Here is a 16333-nt window from a genome sequence, read left to right on the forward strand (position 1 = left end):
GATTAAGGGATCTGACATTCCACGCTCCGATCCGTAGAACGCCAGTTTTCTTTCTCCGGATAACGGTATCCTCTTGAGTAGTCCCCGCCCGGAGATCCGAATGGGGGACTATTTTACCTCCGGAATATTTTACCCAAGAGGACGCCATCATCATTTAATCATACAGTAAAGCAGCATGCCCTCGGGAAAAATTACGGCCGTAGTTTCCCCTTGCTTTCAGCTGTTCATAGTACCGGCACAGCAAGGCTGTTTTGGTTAGTGTTACAAGGCCAGATCAGTCAATCGTCCAGACTGTTGCCCCTGCAACTACTGAAAAGGCCGCTGCCCCTCTTCAGGAACCATACATTTGTCTGGCCTCTCAACAGATACCCCTCCGTTGTGGTTGCACCTACGGTACGGCTATCTGTATCGCTGAGGCACGCAAGCCTCCCCACCAACGACAAGGTCCGTGGTTCATGGAAGTATCGGTGAGTTACTGGGAGTTAGGAACGGGAAATGAGAAGCTACAGGATGCTTTGATGACAGTTTTGCTCACAGAGGAAAGCTTAGACCACGACTGGCCGGCTTTGGCGTCCCACACTGCAAGCCGCAAGCGCGATGTGCGGACCGCTTGTGGACCGAGCCTCGGGCTGTCTCCACTTCGCTGTGTTCTCCTCGGAAGCACTCGGTACGGCGCGACGTTTCACCTGTTAGTGCGATACGGCAATGTTTCTTCCGGCATACTGTGCGGTATTTTTTCGAAGAGTCCGTACTGTGATTTCCTCGCTATTTGCTTCTGTTTTATAGGAAGTGTACAAGAACAGTGGTTGTTGCAGTGGCACATATACTCAAAAAACAGGCACCCTATCGACCTATTGATATGAGCATTTAAATTTGAATGGGAATTAAGAGTACTTTTTTGAAGAGGAGGGTGTAAAACCTCAGTGTCTGTTCTGCAGTAGTATAACAGATATTTACTTACAACTCAAATATTGCAGAGATGGAAAGTGATATTTATGGTAGACAGGGGCTCGTGCTGTGAGCCAATCAGTAGATTATAATGATATTTAAAAAGAGTATTTCTTGGGCTGATATACTTTTTAATTGGAATAATGCCTACTGCCATTAACAAACTAAAAGTATTGTACATCAAAATGCCTGAGGTGTTTGTTGAAGGGTTCTAGTGCGAGTTGTTTACGAGATATCGTATTTTGTAAAGCGTCCATACCGACAAAAGAAAGGTTCAAATGGCTCTGAGCACTATGGGACCTAACATCTGTGGTCATCAGTCCCCTAGAACTTAGAACTACTTAAACCTAACTCACCTAAGGACATGAACATCCATGCCCGAGGTACGATTCGAACCTGCGACAGTAACGGTCGCGTGGTTCCAGATTGTAGCTCCTAGAACCGCTCGGCCACTCGGCCGGCTCCATACCGACACTTTTCTGTGCTATTCAACCTTCGTACTTGCTATGTACGAGGTTGTTATGTTTGCTTATAGTGTGCTCGTGTGTTCCGTGAGTGCATTGCGACGTGCTAGTCAGTTAAAGTGTGATAGTCCAAGCAGTAGGTTGTGAGTGGACAATAGGATTTACCAATACAGAGAAAGCCGTCATGCTCATGGTGTATGCTGAGTGTAGGAAGAGCGCAATTCATTCTTGTACAGTGTATGTGGCAAGATATCCCAACAGACGTCAACCGTCTCGACAGTTATTTATCAACCTCTTCAACAAGTTAAGTGGAAGAGGAAGTTTAGCACCAAGACAACGTATCAGGAGGAAATAAGTGACAACAGAGGAAGGGAATTTTAATATTCTTGGTGCCGTTGCAGTTCATCCGCACGTTAGCTTCAGGACGCAGTTTCCCGATGTCTTACGCGGAAAATGGAATGAGTTCGGCAAGTGTCCTATGCATTCTCAATCGACGTGGGTTCCGTCCCTATCACATCTCTCTCCATCAAGAACTGCACGGAAATAATTATAACAATCTTATTAACTTTTGTACATGGTCGCTAACACAGGATACTCCAGATATATGTCAGGGATTTTCACCTGCCTAGAGATGACTCTGTATGTGTGTGTGTGTGTGTGTGTGTGTGTGTGTGTGTGTGTGTGTGTGTGTGTTTTGTACTCATCGTTTCATGATCATTCATGAAAGTGGCGAGACTGGACTGAGCAAAGGTTGGGAATTAGTACGGGCGCTGATATCCGTGCAGTTGAGTGCCCCACAAACCAAACATCATCATCATCATCATCCAGATATATCATGTACCTTGTTTACTGATGAAGCCAGGTTAACCAATCATGGCCAGATAAACCGCCGAAACATCCACTATTGGTCTGTTGAGAAGCCTCTTTTGGTTCGTTAGGTGGAACGTCAGCGTTTATTGAGTGGTGGTGGTGGTGGTTGTTAGTGTTTAACGTCCCGTCGACAACGAGGTCATTAGAGACGGAGCGCAAGCTCGGGTTAGGGAAGGATTGGGAAGGAAATCGGCCGTGCCCTTTTAAAGGAACCATCCCGGCATTTGCCTGAAGCGATTTAGGGAAATCACGGAAAACCTAAATCAGGATGGCCGGAGACGGGATTGAACCGTCGTCCTCCCGAATGCGAGTCCAGTGCGCTAACCACTGCGCCACCTCGCTCGGTCTATTGAGTGTAAACGTGTGGTGTGGGATAGCGAACCATCAGCTCATAGGCCAGTTTTTGATAGACGGAACAGTGAACGCGCACAAGTACTGCAGTCTCCTGACAGACCATCTTCCACGGATGTTAAGAGACGTTCATCTGCAGACTGGGAGGTACCTGTAGTACAAACAAGGTGAATGTCCAGCCTATAGTGCACGAAGTACTACAGAAAGTGTTCGCTAATTGTTTCCAAATCGTCGGATTGGATGCAGTCCTGTACCTTCGCTGGCCCGTTCTACGGGTTTGACGTCTGTTGATGTTTTTCTGTGGGGTAAGTTGAAAAACAGTCTACAACGACACACCAACTACACTCGATAATATGCAGCGACGTGTTACTGCAGTATGCTCGGACATCTCCGCTGAAATGCTAACACGTCTGCAGCAGTCGTTCCTTACCAGACTGGAAGCGTGTATCGCAGCTGCCAGTTGTCATTTGGAACGCAACTCGTGGTGATCAGCTGTCTTGTTACTAATCAGAATACACATAACTAAGTATGCAGTTGTTCTTTAGTGTATTCTGTTATGGGTCCTGTATAAGTGTCGATGTGGGAACTTTTCAAAATACGGTATGTCGTAAACGACTCGCACTAGAAATCTGCAGCAAACACCACTGACATTCTAATTTTCCTAGTTTGTTCATCTCAATAGGCATTGTTCCATTTAAGAAGTATTATGCCTTCATAAAAATACTCTTTTAAGTATTATCACAATCTGGTGATTAGCTAAGAAACGAGCCTCTGACAACCAATCGATTCTGTGAAAAATGCACGTCAATAACGCTTTCCATTGCCGGAACATTTGCGGTGCAAGTTAATGTGATTCGCCCTATATGTATCCATTCCGGATCTTCTAATGTTGGTCCCTGTTTTCCTTTCCCTTTCGTAAATTGAACCATAGCACGTCTCCACTAGAAAGATTGTTCCAAGCATGACTCTCAGGTTTATTAGTTTCTGTTACTTGAATCTCTATTTTGTAGCTTACTTTTAATTAGAGACCTCTATAGCTGGTTGGCGGCTAAAGATAAGGAACAATAGAATGGACTGTTGTTAACACATTGGATCTCTACTAACAAATACTTACAAATACAAACATTACATGGTTTTCACAGGTTATTCACGTCGAGATCTCCGCGCTGTACAGCACTGAATCTTCTTAGGTCCGCCGGCTTGTTTTCTTTTTCTTCGACAGCTAAATTTGCAAATTCTCAACGTGAGTAGCCTATGAAAATCACTGTGTTTGTACTGTTTGTATTTGTATGTAATTGCTTGTAGAAATTAAATATGCTCAGAACAGTCCGTTCTATTGTTTTTTCATTTTCAGCCGCCAACACCAACTATAGTGGCCACTCATTAAAAACAAGCTACAAAATAGCGCTCCAAGTTGCAAGAACTAGTAAACCTTAGGGGTATGCTTAGAACGATTTTTCGAGTGGAGACGAGCTATTGTTCAATTTGTGAAGGAAGAAGGAAAGCAGAGAGCAACATAAGAAAATCCGAAATGTATTGTAGGCTTCGACTTTTAGTTGACTGGACTGCACGCTTGAACGCCCTCAATAAGATGTTGCAAAGCGAGAAGCAATTAATATCCAATTTAATCGGAGAGGTGGATGCGTTTAGAATGGAAATTACATTCTGGAAGGGACAACTTCTGAATAAGAACGCCGGCCTTTTTGCTAAGGTCTTTGCGTTCGACAAAAATGCGATATCTGAATAATTCATTTCTGTGTTGGGAGAAATATAGAAAAAGTTTTCAAAACGCTTTCAGGACATTTCCAGCTTCGCATTGTTTTTAGACGTTTCCAGGACCGTTTGCCGTATCATTTGAAAGCGCCCCCGACCTCTTGCAGGGAGAACAGATCGATATGCGATGTAACTGAGGGTCTGAATCAGAGGCTTAGACGGTGCTGCGACCGTGTGGGCAGCAGATTCCTCGACTTGCGCCATAGGATGGTGGGGTTTCGGGTTCCGCTGGATAGGTCAGGAGTCCACTACACACAGCAGGCGGCTACACGGGTAGCAGGGGTTGTGTGGCGTGGACTGGGTGGTTTTTGAGGTTAGATGGCCTCGGTCAAGTACAGAAAGGGCAACAGCCTCAAGGGGTGCGGGGCAAAGTCAGGACATGCGGGGACCAAGCAGCAATCGGTATTGTAATTGTGCTGTCGAAGCTGCATTGGTAAAGTACCGGAACTTCAAGCGCTGATAGAAAGCACCGAAGCTGAAATCGTTATAGGTACGGAAAGCTGGCTGAAGCCAGAGATAAATTCTACCGAAATTTTTACAAAGGCACAGACGGTGTTTAGAAAGGATAGATGGCATGCAACCGGTGGTGGGGTGTTTGTCGCTGTTAGTAGTAGTTTATCCTGTAGTGAAATAGAAGTGGATAGTTCCCGTGAATTATTATAGGTGGGGGTTATACTCAACAAGCGAGCTAGGTTAATAATTGGCTCCTTTTACCGACCTCCCTACTCAGCAGCATTAGTAGCAGAACAACTCAGAGAAAATCTGCAATACATTTCACGTTAATTCCCTCAGCATGTTATAGTCTTAGGTGGAGATTTCAATTTACCAGATATAGACTGGGACACTCAGATGCTTAGGACGGCTGGCAGGGACAGAGCATCAAGTGACATTATACTGAGTGCACTATCCGCAAATTACCTCGAGCAATTAAACAGAGAACCGACTCGTGGAGATAACATCTTGGACCTACTGATAACAAACAGACCCGAACTTATCGACTCTGTAAGTGCAGAACAGGGAACAGTGACCATAAGGCCGTTGCAGCATCCCTGAATATGGAACTAAATGGGAATATAAAAAAGGGTGGAAGGTTTATCTGTTTAGCAAGACTAATAGGAGGCGGATTTCATACTACCTAACAGATGAAAACGAAAATTTCTGCTCCGACACTGACAATGTTGTGTGTTTATGGAAAAAGTTCAAGGCAATCGTAAAATGCGTTTTAGACAGGTACGTGCCTAGTAGAACTGTGAGGACGGGAAAAACCCACCGTGGATCAACAACAAAGTTAGGAAACTACTGCGAAAGCAAAGAGAGCTTCACTGCAAACTTAAATGCAGCCAAAACCTCTCAGACAAACAGAAGCTAAACGATGTCAAAGTTAGCGTAAGGAGGGCTATGCGTGAAGCGTTCAGTGAATTCGAAAGTAAACTTCTATGTACCGACTTGACAGAAAAATCCAAGGACGCTCTAGTCTTATGTTAAATCAGTTCAAATGTTCAAATGTGTGCGAAATCTTATGGGACTTAACTGCTAAGTCCCTAAGCTTACACACTACTTAACCTAAATCATCCTAAGGACAAACACACACACCCATGCCCGAAGGAGGACTCGAACCTCCGCCGTGACCACATGCACAGTCCATGACTGCAGTGCCTTAGGCCACTCGGCTAATCCCGCGCGGCGTTAAATCAGTAAGTGGATCGAAACAGCATATCCAGACACTCTGGGATGATAATGGCATTGAAACAGAAGATAACACGCGTAAAGCTGAAATACTAAACACCATTTTCCAAAGCTGTTTTACAGAGGAAGACCGCACTGCAGTTCCTTCCCTAAATCCTCGCACGAACGAGAAAATGGCTGACATCGAAATAAGTGTCCAAGGAATAGAAAAGCAACTGAAATCACTTTACAAAGGAAAGTCCACTGGACCTGACGAGATACCAATTCGATTCTACACAGAGTACGCAGAAGAACTTGCTCCCCTTCTAACAGCCGTGTACCGCAAGTCTTTAGAGGAACGGAAGGTTCCAAATGATTGGAAAAGAGCACAGGTAGTTCCAGTTTTCAAGAAGGATCATCGAGCAGATACGCAAAACTATAGACCTATATCTCTGACATCGATCTGGTGTAGAATTTTAGAACATGTTTATGTCTCACATATCATGTCATTTCTGGAAACCCAGAATCTACTTTGTAGGAATCAACATGGATTCTGGAAACGGCAATCGTGTGAGACACAGCTCGCTTTATTTGTTTATGAGACCCAGAAAATATTAGATACAGAGGCTCCCAGGTAGATGCCATTTTCCTTGACTTCCGTTCGATACGGTTCCGCACTGTCCCCTGATAAACAAAGTAAGAGACTACGGAATATCAGACCAGCTGTGTGGCTGGTTTGAAGAGTTTTTAGCAAACACAGCATGTTGTTCTCAATGGAGAGACGCCTACAGACGTTAAAGTAACCTCTGGCGTGCCACAGGGGAGTGTTATGGGACCATTGGTTTACACAATACATATAAATGACCTAGTAGATAGTGTCGAAAGTTCCATGCGGCTTTTCACGGACGATGCTGTAGTATACAGAGAAGTTGCAGCATTAGAAAATTGCAGCGAAATACAGGAAGATCTGCAGCGGATAGGCACTTGGTGCAGAGAGTAGCAACTGACCCTTACTTAACATAGACAAATATAATGTATTGCGAATACATAGAAAGAAGGATCCTTTATTGTGTGATTATATGACAAACACTGGTAGCAGTTACTTCTGTAAAATATCTGGGAGTATGCATACGGAACGATTTGAGGTGGAATGATCATATGAAATTAACTGTTGGTAAGGCGGGTGCCAGGTTGAGATTCATTGGGAGAGTCCTTAGAAAATGTAGTCCATCAAAAAAGGTGGTCGCTTAAAAACACTCGTTCGACCTTTACTTGAGTATTGCTCGTCAGTGTGGGATCCGTACCAGGTCGGGTTGACAGAGGAGATAGAGAATATCCAAAGAAGAGCGGCGCGTTTCGTCACACGGTTATTTAGCAAGGGAGATAGCGTTACGGAGATGTTTAGCAAACTGAAGTGGCAGACTCTGCCAGAGAAGCACTCTGCATCGCGATGTAGCTCGCTGTCCAAGTTTCGGGGGGGTGCGTTTCTGGATGAGATATCGAATGTACTGCTAGCCCCTACTTATACTTCCCCAGGAGGTCACGAATGTAAAATTAGAGAGATTCGAGCTCGCACGGAGGCTTTCCGGCAGTCGTTCTTCCCGCGAACCATATGCGACTGGAACAGGAAAGGAAGGTAATGACAGTGGCACGTAAAGTGTCCTCCGCCACACACCGTTGGGTGGCTTGTGGAGTATAAATGTAGATGTAGATGAATTCCTGATTTAAAACAAATTCTATTACGTTAAAACTATTCAGGTTCTATACGACGGTTTTATATCGTAAATTTTTCCATGTCTCCATAATAAGATTGCAAAAGCGATATCCATGTTTGGATGAACTTAGGTGTGTGAAAGATGTCTTTCGGCAATGAAACTACATAACTTATGATTACATGGCAGCCTGAATGATGACAAGTTGATAAACTGCCTGCCCCTGTCAGCGTGCGGACAGACTGCACCAGATGTCAACTTTATTAGGTCGTCAGCGAACCAAAAGTATTTAAATAATGAACATTGTGTTTTGTTTGCGACACATTTTGTTGAGAATTCTACCCATGGCACTGTCGATAGAGGAGTTCTAGATAATAATTTTTTTCTTTTAGATTTAGTTATGATAGTTTATTCCATACCTAACTACCGGCCGAAGTGGCCGTGCGGTACTAGGCGCTACAGTATGGAGCCGAGCGACCGTTACGGTCGCAGGTTCGAATCCTGTCTCGGGCATGGATGTGTGTGATGTCCTTAGGTTAGTTGGGTTTAATTAGTTCTAGGTTCTAGGCGACTGATGACCTCAGACGTTAAGTCGCATAGTTCTCAGAGCCATTTCGATACCTAACTGAATGCTATACAGACTATTTGTTTTCACCTCTCTATGTCTCAGATAAGATGGTATAAGAATTCTACGTGGAACATTTGGCTCGCACAATATTACCGGTGTAATGCAATTATAAACCCAACTTTATTTTTATTTTTGTAGATTATGCTCTTGTACCACCAGCCGAGAACAGTATAATATCGTTCTTCACAATATATAGCTGAAGTTTTTCAAATTTTATAATACGGCGTAACATGAAAACAAGCCGCACGCAAGCCAATCTGTGTCCCGTGCGTGACTGTGTTGTTGTTTGAGTTATGCGTCTACTGTTCCCCCAGAGTTCCCGCTGACAAGAGGAGGGTGTGACATGTGGGTCACTTAGTTTGATCAAGTTTTGAAAGGACATTCTACACTGAATGTAAAAGGACACGTGTTTCGGCTTTTTGGTAGAGACTTTGTAGTGTTTTTAAAAAAATATAGGGCAAAGTTAACGACGAGTAGTCGTGTTTTCAATACTATACATCGAAAGACCGTCTAAAACATGTTCCTTTATTAAGATAACTCGGGGCCCAAAGTTAATAGTGTTAGAGTTGTTAACGTTTTTGTACTGTCATCCTGTAGCTTGGGTAACCATGAAAGTGTCTAGCAGAGCGAGTTCGGCACTCTATCGGTCAAGGCATTAGTCTACCATATTGCTGTCCCGTATTCGATTTTTGGTCATGGCTTTCCTTCATCTGATTTTTTTTTCGGTGTATGTGATAATATGAGACTGCCTTTGTTTAATTTTTTTGAAGTAAAATATCGGGAGATGTGATTCACAATCAAATAAGTATATATATTATATTAACAGTTATTCTCATCGTAATACATGGGGCGCTACTGTACAACTTTCGTAGATGATGATGCTCGACTTGCACCGTGAAAATGGTACCATCGAAATGTACCTCTCTTTATCATGTTGGTAACGCCACGTAGCGCTCTGTACGAAAATCACTGACTGTGCTGTGTCCAGTCTGTGGCTGGTTTGCATTGTTGGAACTTTTGCTATTGTAGTGTTGGGCAGTTGGATGTGAACAGAGCGTAGCGTTGCGCAGTGAGGTGAACGGCCAGCAGTGACTTTTGAATATTATTAAGGTAAATAAATTGTTTGTTCTCTATCAAAATCTTTCATTTGCGAAGTATGCCTATCAGTAGTTAGTGCCTTCAGTAGTTAGAATCTTTTATTTAGCTGGCAATATTGGCGCTCGCTGTATCGCAGTAGTTCGAATAACGAAGATTTTTGTTATTACGTGATTCATGAAAGGTATAGGTTATTGTTAGTCAGGGCCATTCTTTTGTAGGGATTATTGAAAGTCAGATTGCGTTGCGCTAAAAATATTGTGTGTCAGTTTAGTGATGATCAGAATAAGTAAAGAAAGAAATGTCTGAGTACGTTCAGTTCTGTTCAGCTGTTTGAAAATCAAATAACGTAAGAGGTTTATCAACACATTAATTCATAAATTTTCCAAAGGGGACGTTTCAATCAACTGTGTGACGTTTACTTTTTACAACAACTTAAGCATTTCTCCGCACGACTTCAAAATCATGCGACATCAAAGCAGAATAGGGTTGGTCCACAACCAGTTGTCCACGTCTTTCTTTCAAGACATGCTTTTATATCCAAATTGATACGTGATCAGTTTTTAGGGCCATGGAACAGGTAAGTTTTCCACGAACAATGTAACTAAAACTTGTCAATGGGGCGAACTTCCATTCGTGTTTTGTGCATGGTAGGAGAAATATTTACGTTTTGCCTGTTTCTATGATACGTTTCACTTCACTGATTGTGAGAACGCTCAAGAATACGTGATCAATTAGGATTACGCAATAGTATAGTGCTGGTGTATATTTGTACTATGTATCATGATGAAAATAACTGACAATACATTATAATATACGCCCTATTTGACTATTAATCTCATCTCCCAATGTTTTACTCGGAAAAGGGAAAGAAAAAGTATTCCCATTATCAGAATATAATCAGATACGCCAAAAAATATCTAAAGAAAAAAATCCACGACTAAGAATCGAACACGGACTAGCGGTTGGGTGGTCTAATACCTCGATCGCTCTACCGTCGATCTCTCTTTGCTTGGCACATTAAGTGATGGGCAAACAAGCTACAAGATGAAAAGACAAAAACATTAATAACTCTAACATCATTAACTGTGGAAGTCATGTTACACTGCTAACAAATGTTTGTTTTTAGACGATTTTTCCGTGAATACTATTTTCCGTCATCAACTCTGATCTCGATTAGTTTAAAAAACTAGGGAGTGTCTACAAAAAAGCCGAAACCCGTGTCTATTTTCAATACAGGAAGTCCTTGCAAAACGATCATGTCAGACGCTCCCCTTGTCAGACAGTATAGTGGGTTGGTGGGGGGTAACATGCAGTCAGATGAGAGAGAGTGGCTCGCGTGCTAAGTTTCTCGCCTCACCTGCTGTAGACAAATAAAATCGAATAAATGCGATTTCGAAGGAGAATACACATTAAAGAGGTTTGGAGATTATTGTTTTTGGTATGAAACAGAGTAGAACTTTAAAAAAATGGTAACTGATAGGGTTAGGAGGAGACATTTGGAGATATTTGAAATGTGGTGCTGCAGGAGGATGGTAAATATCTCGTAGACAGTAACGGAAACAAATTAATTGTCGAAAGAATAGATGAAAGAAGATTCAAACGGTGTTCTAAGCACTATGGGACAACATCTGAGGTCATGAGTCCCCTAGACTTAGAACTACTTAAACCTAACTAACCTAAGGACATCACACACGTCCATGCCCGAGACAGGATTCGAACCTGCGATCATAGCAGCAGCGCGGATCCAGACTGAAGTGCCTAGAACCGCTCGGCCACAGCGGCCTGCTAGAAACAAGTTAAAGCCGGAGTATGTACACCTTTGAGAGTAGTCTGCTCGCAACATGACTGACCCAGGGATGAAAGGAAACTCATGTCCTCAAAGACAGACGAACATGAATATTTAAAGGCAATCAATATAAAAACAGAGGTGACACTATCGTTTATTTTCGGAAGTATCATCTTTTACTTTTACATTGATTGCCATTAAATATTCTTCGTTTAAAAATGTTGTTTTATGGGATCAATGATAAGAAGTTTTTCATCTTAGGCAGAGTATTTGTTTTCTATTTGATCATTGAGCTCTTTTAAAAATTCTTTTGCAGAAGTATAATGTTTATTTTGGCTAGTTATTATTTAATAATTGTTTATAGAGTTTTTGTAGAGTGGGAGCTTTTTAATTTAAATGGTTCTATGGTTGTAATGACTTTGATTTTGGATTGAATAGCTTTTATTTTTATGACTTTTGTTACGTATATTTCTTCCTTGGTAATTTATTATGTACTGTTTGCAACATAACTGGCCCAGGGATGAAAGGAAAGTCGTGTCCTCACAGGTGAACATAAAGACTGGGAAACCACACCTGTGTCGTAAGAAACGGAAGCCAAAACGGGGGGTTTCTGAAACGTGAGGTCGAGCGTTGAATACTAAATAGATAATACGTCCGAAACGAAGAATACGAACAAAATATATGGGAAAAGTGGTTAATATAGAAGCTCTGGTGAGACAATGGCTGGTGAGCGACGGTGTCTTTTGTGACAGCGAGAAAGCGGAGGTAGTTAGCAGCGGTAAATAGTCGCCCCTGTAGCAGCAGCAGCGGCAGGAAGCGTGCTCTCGTGGTAAGTCCGTGCGACAGCTCTGGTGATGGAGTGCCCGGGGAGCGGCGGTGTCATCTCTGACAGCGAGCCTGCCTAAGTGGTGGCTCGTGGCCGGCGCCACTAATCAGGAAATTGGGCAACGGCCCTGCATGCTGAGGTGGCGGGGGAAGCGCGGCAGCGAGGTGTCATGACGTGGGCGGGAGCACCAGTACCGCGATGCGGGCAGAACCGACATCCGCTCGGAAGCATTTTATTATCCGGCGAAGCGAACAGAGGTGCTACACTACTGGCTATTGAAATTGCTACACCACGAAGATGACGTGCTACAGACGCGAAATTTAACAGACAGGAAGAAGATGCTGTGATATGCAAATGATCAGCTTCTCAGAGCATTCCCACAAGGTTGGCGCCGGCGGCGACACCTACAACGTGCTGACATAAGGAAAGTTTTCAAACCGATTTCTCATACTCAAACAGCAATTGACTGTCGTTGCCTGGTGAAACGTCGTTGTGATGCCTCGTCTAAGGAGGAGAAATGCGTACCATCACGTTTCCGACTTTGATAAAGGTCGGATTGTAGCCTATCGCGATTGCTCTTTATCGTATCGCGACATTGCTGCTCGCGTTGGTCGATATCCAATGACTGTTAGCAAAATTTGAAATCGGTGGGTTCAGGAGGGTAATACGGAACGCCTTGCTGGTCCCAACTGCCTCGTATCAGTAGCAGTCAAGATGACAGGCATCTTATCCGCATGGCTGTAACGGATCGTGCAGCCACGTCTCGATCTCTGAGTCAACAGAGAAGGACGTTTGCAACACAACAATCATCTGCACGAACAGCTGGACGACGTTTGCAGCAGCACGGACTATCAGCTCGGAGACCATGGGTGCGGTTACCCTTGACGCTGCATCACAGACAGGAGCGCCTACGATGGTGTACTCAACGACGAACCTGGGTGCACGAATGGCAAAACGTCACTTTTTCGAATGAATCCAAGTTCTGTTTACAGCATCATGATGGTCGTGTTTCGCGACATCGCGGTGAACGCACTTTGGAAGAGTGTATTCGTCATCGCCATACTGGCGTATCATGGTATGGTCTGCCATTGGTTACACGTCTCGGTCACCTCTTTCTTGTTCGCACTGACGGCACTTTGAACAGTGGACGTTACATTTCAGATGTGTTACGACCCGTGGCTCTACCCTTCATTCGATCCCTGCGGAACCCTACATTTCAACAGGATAATGAACGTCCGCATGTTGCAGGTCCTGTACGGGCCTTTCTGGATACAGAAAATGTCCGATTGCTGGCCTGGCCAGCACATTCGCAGGATCTCTCACCAATTGAAAACGTCTGGTCAATGGTGGCCGAGCAACTGGCTCGTCACAATAGGCCAGTCACTACTCTTGATGAACTGTGGTATCTTGTTGAAGCTGCATGGGCAGCTGTAGGTGTACACGCCATCAAGTTCAGTTTGACTCAATGCCTAGGCGTATGAAGGCCGTTATTGCGGCCAGAGGTGGTTGTTCTGGGTGCTGATTTCTCAGGATGTATGCACCCAAATTGTGTGAAAATGTAATCACATGTCAGTTCTAGTATAATATTTGTCCAATGAATACCCGTTTATCATCTGAATTTCTTCTTGGTGTAGCAATTTTAATGACCAGTTGTGTATTTGGGGTGGCAGCACTGTCACGTATGTACCTGAAAAAGTGAAAGACGGAGACAGCGACTGGTAGTGTTGACGGGCGCTAAACTTACACGATTACAGTACGCAGACTATTCCGCACCTCTTCAGTGCAATGGTGGCCTATGCAGTGGTGGAGTCGACTCCTATAGTGTTTCTCCTTCGTAGCACAGGCACTGCACAGTTCTCAAAGTGTGCAAGTAAGGAGGACGCCGCGCGGCGAGGTCTGTATGAAGACAGACGGAGGACACTTTAGCTGTGGCCAGTGTGTACCATGTTTCTGTTTCACACTGCGCGCCTCAGTTGTTCCCTTTACTAACAACTGTCCCCTACACTTGTTAACGTAATATTTGTCGTATTTTTGCGTACCATTTAATAACTCTACAATGGGATACCAGCGTCACTGTGTCTTCACAGGCATCAAAATAAACGATATATTTAGTACTAGCTGTTCCCACTCATAGCTGTGCCAAGTCAGGTTAAATGAAAAAGAACGAAAACAGAAAGCGCACGTTTCTAGCATATTTTTGTATTTAGATATCCGTCCCAATCTCATTCTCATTCTCGATCTCGTCCCCCCTCCCCTCCCCTCTTTCTGTCCATCACCTCCTCTTCCTTTTTCTGTCCATCTTCTCCGCCGCGCCGGATTAGCCGAGCGGTCTCAGGCGCTGCAGTCATGGACTGTGCGGCTGGTCCCAGCGGAGATTCGAGTCCTCCATCGGGCATGGGCGTGTGTGTTTGCCCTTAGGATAATTTAGGTTAAGTGGTGTGTAAGCTTAAAGACTGATGACCATAGCAATTAAGTCCCATAAGATTTCACATACATTTTTTTCCATCTTCCCCCTCTTCTCTCTCTCTCTCTCTCTCTCTCTCTCCATCCCCTCCTTTCCACTTCCTACCCGTACCCCCCCCCCCCTCCGCCACCCCTGCACCACCCTATCTCTGACCTTGAGCCTTGTTCGTTGTTATTGCGTATTCAGATCCTGCAGCAGCATTCTAAGCATACGCTGATAAGCCTTGAACACAATTTTCCAGTCAGACAGCCTATGTCTGTCCAAATGTTCATTTAGAGTATTGTGTAAACATATAAATCAGTCAAGCGCTTGTATATTTTTGTTGCAAGAGTTTACGTATTATTCGATCTTTTGTCTTGTGTGGGTTTACTTTCTAGTGTAGTTTTCAGCAACAGAAGTCGCTAGTGTCGCTTTATGTGCTTGATTCCACGGCATTTGCAAATAAAATATTCAGTTGACCTCCAGCCTCAGATTCTCAAAGTTTAATATCGCGTTTTGGAAGTATTTGTTTCTATTTTTTCTGGTGTTTGTTTTGACTCTAGTGATCGTTCCAGTAGGCCTAGTCTGCCGCTCAGTTCAGTGCTAGTTATCGCCTGTGACACTTCTCCGGGGTACCTAGTTACGTACTTAGCTTGCCCTGCGTTTTCTTAATGGTATATATTTGTTTAACTGGGAGTCAGTGTCCCTCGGTCATAGGAGGGTAAAACGTTGCTTATATAGGTTTCTACCAGCTTTTACTGTTTACTCTTCAATTAGTCTTGCTAGGATGGGACGCAGGAGGAGCTGGCAGCAGTTCGCGAGCAGCTGAGTGTGGTTTTGGCTGCGTTCAGTCGCCTGCAGGCTACGGCCTCGGGGTGTAGCGGTGGCGGAGATTGTGGAGCGTCGCATGGGATACCACAGGTGTCGCTTGTTTCGCTCCAGGGCTCTACTGCCGAGGCACCTTCTAGTGTAGCCGACGCGGTGGATGTTCTGACCAGGAAAGTCTTCTTATGTAGGTAACGGTTTGAGAATAAACGAGAAGTTCGAAACTAGTCACTAATAAAAACAGTAGAAACGTTGCTTAATAAATTACATTTACATTTTTATTTATGTCGATGTGCACCTTGAGGAATACGCTACAGACAAGTGTGGCCGAATGACGGTATCGGCTGGTGCGTCACGTAGTACACCGCCCTTTGCTGCTGTTCATTTTCCCACTGCCTGCTTTTTTATGACGAGCAACTAAAATGAGTACAGTGCAACTAGCGTTCGGCACAAATCGACCGAATAAATATGACGCGAGCGTAACTATCAATCTGTTACCGTAACATTTATTGGGCATTCTCACTCGTTGTATTCGTCAACTCGCAACCAAGTTATCACCTTTCAGTATAACCTCTACTTAGGGCTACGCTATAGATGCCTGTCATCGCAGTCATATCGACCGACTTTAGCTGAACGTCAGCTGTTCCATAATCATTTTAGCGACTCAGCTTCTTAACAGTTCCACACACGAGCAATTTCTGGCGATATCGCCTGTAACTGCTGCTCTCTTTGACACCGCCAGACACGGGCGATTCACCAAGCAGTGTGAATCAGTGAATGGGAATTTACATGAATGTATTACATTTGGTACGGAACGCTTGTCCTTGCAGAGGCAACGGTACGGAATATGTTAAATTATTCACTTACGCCAAATCCCTGTTTCATTTATTAGCCTTGTAGTTTTACTACAAGTATTTACACAGTGTCTTTACAGTCTCTATGTG

At 43.9% G+C, this 16333-nt stretch overlaps 1 protein-coding gene and 1 non-coding gene across 2 annotated transcripts in view; both read right to left on the minus strand.

Annotated features, from left to right (window-relative positions):
- LOC126354052 (anoctamin-7-like) overlaps nucleotides 1-16333 on the minus strand; it is a 725127-nt gene that overhangs the window by 592730 nt on the left and 116064 nt on the right. The window lies entirely within an intron of this gene.
- Nucleotides 2552-2624, minus strand: Trnaa-cgc (transfer RNA alanine (anticodon CGC)). The gene has a single exon. It is a non-coding gene; the product is annotated as a tRNA-Ala (tRNA).

Source organism: Schistocerca gregaria, chromosome 3, assembly GCF_023897955.1.
Source record: "Schistocerca gregaria isolate iqSchGreg1 chromosome 3, iqSchGreg1.2, whole genome shotgun sequence".
NCBI lineage: Eukaryota > Metazoa > Arthropoda > Insecta > Orthoptera > Acrididae > Schistocerca > Schistocerca gregaria.